This window comes from Lytechinus pictus, chromosome 9, assembly GCF_037042905.1.
Source record: "Lytechinus pictus isolate F3 Inbred chromosome 9, Lp3.0, whole genome shotgun sequence".
Classification (NCBI taxonomy): domain Eukaryota; kingdom Metazoa; phylum Echinodermata; class Echinoidea; order Temnopleuroida; family Toxopneustidae; genus Lytechinus; species Lytechinus pictus.
Window position 1 is genome coordinate 15,321,596 of NC_087253.1, and position 2,365 is coordinate 15,323,960.

Consider the following 2,365-nt stretch of genomic DNA (forward strand, 5'->3'; position numbering starts at 1 on the left):
CATACAGCACTTTTATGTATTCATTGTAATCATGAATATGATACGTTTCTCACTAGTTAAATATTGCGAGCGCGAAGCGCGAGCTGAAATTTTTTGAAATTTAGACATGAAGAGGGCCATTCTAAGGCTTGTTTGTAGGAATTCACTAAGACCATGCGTACATAATTTCTTCCCCCCATTACGTTTCTCTTCCCCCCTTTTTTTTGGCCAGTCGATTGGTGGGGGGGGGGGGGGGGCACGCGCCCCCCGTAGTTACGCCACTGAGGAGGCCAGACATGGCGAATGGGGCAACTTTCTAAAAAGCTGTGAGCAAGCGAAGCGAGTGAGCAAAACTTTGGACCTTTGTAGTACAAAATCATTTTTTTTTTTTTTTTGGGGGGGGACCCTGATTGAAACTTTGAACAGCAAGTGTGTCTCCACGCAAAGACTGAGCGAGAGGGCCTTCAGTACACAAGGCATGAGTAGGCTGCACATTCAGACCCTTAACTCGAGTGAAGGGTTTGCACACCAGACTACGAAGGCCCCACCCACATTCCCATCTATACGCCATTGATTCTACATGTTCTATGCATCGATCGGCCTACCATGGGCGTCAAAAAGTTTCTGAAAGGCAAAATTACTATAGTAGAAGATATTTGATCCTGTGTGTGTGTGTGTGGGGGGGGGGGGAGGGGCAAATGATGGGGTCCCCACTTATACATATATGTTGGGAGGGGGAGGGGCTGAACGATTAAGGGGGAATATATCCCCGCCTCCTGAAGACGCCGTTGGCATGCTGTACAAATAACAACACAACCTCAAGAAATCAAAACTACATTGAACATTAGCAAACGAAACGAACAAGAACGAATCGAAATTAAAAACAACAACAGCGAAACAAACAAAATCAAACAAACAAAAGAAGGAATAAACAACAACATTAAGAAAACCGGTATGGTAAAATTAAAACAAAGTTCAAACTTCTGCTGAACAACCAATATATTTTGTTTGGTTGGTTTAGTGCTAAAACTCGATCCAGTGTTGATTTAACACCAGTCCGGATTGTCCACACCAGTTTGGTTTTGGTCTAACACCAGATAAACTGATGTATGTTTTGATTCATCCAGGAAGAAATACTACAAATTACGAATAGTAAATCTGATCATCTGGACCTACTGGTTTGAAACGGAGAACAGTTGTCCGACCCGGGACGCTTCTTCAGCGTCCTAACAGTTTCTAACACCAGATAGCAGTTTATACAACACCAATTAGTATTAAAACAGCATCGGTTTGATTCCAAACAGGTGTTGCTTCGATCTCTGGCGTGGACATAATATCGATTTCGGGCTGGTAGTAAATGAACACCGGAGTTTTTGCGGTGTTGAACCAACCAAACAAAATACATTTCCAGATTTATTTCGAAAAAAGCATAGAGAATATAAATATTCCCCCTTAGCACATATTATTATAAAAATTATGGATCATAAAAAATTAGAAATTAGAATGCAAAAAATATGTAACGTTTAACAATAAGAATGATATTACGATAGTTTAAAAACATGCTATGGAAGGTTTACCTGCTATTTTAAAAATAGTGCAAACCTTTTGATAAGATGTTTTTTTTTAAGCAGACCATTAAAAACATTTCTATTTCCATTTAATCAAACATGAGGATGTGATGATGAGAAATATATATATATTTTTTTACGAAGGAGCTTCAGGAGCTTCGATCACAGGAGTAAGATGTAGGCTCTCTACACCCCCCCTGAAAGTGAAACCAATGAATGAGGTAACTTGAGGCCTACTGGATGGAGAGTGAGAGCGAGAGAAATGGAAAAGGTGCAATGGTAGAACAAAACCTGAAAACCAATCAGTCAAAAGTCATTTCATTTTTTTTTATTTACCGGTATGTTTAATTGAATCATACATGTACCTATAACACTTCTACTGTCGATGTCCGCAGGACGAAAGTTTGTTGACTCGATGACTTGTCCAATGAAATTACTAGTAAGTGATGACGTAGCCACGCCTTCGAAACGGGGGAACTCTTACCATAAAACCAAGCGTGTCATATCTCTACTTCTTTAAACTGATTAAAAAAAAAATGTAATATCAGAGTTAGTACATTGAATTAAACCGAATAATTTTCTTCTGAATCATTTGGGAGAGCTAACTGAGGTATTTGAATCAATGAGTACATTTTATAAATTAACACCATACTCTATGGTGTTACCATAGGGTGTCACCCCCTTATTCTCGTCGAACGATTTGTCACGTGACTAAACAAACTATAGTACGGATCACGTCATCACGTGCGAAGGCATCTGACCTCGACATCACCGCGGGCATATGGCAGCGGGCCAACTCTATGGGCCAGCAGTACAGT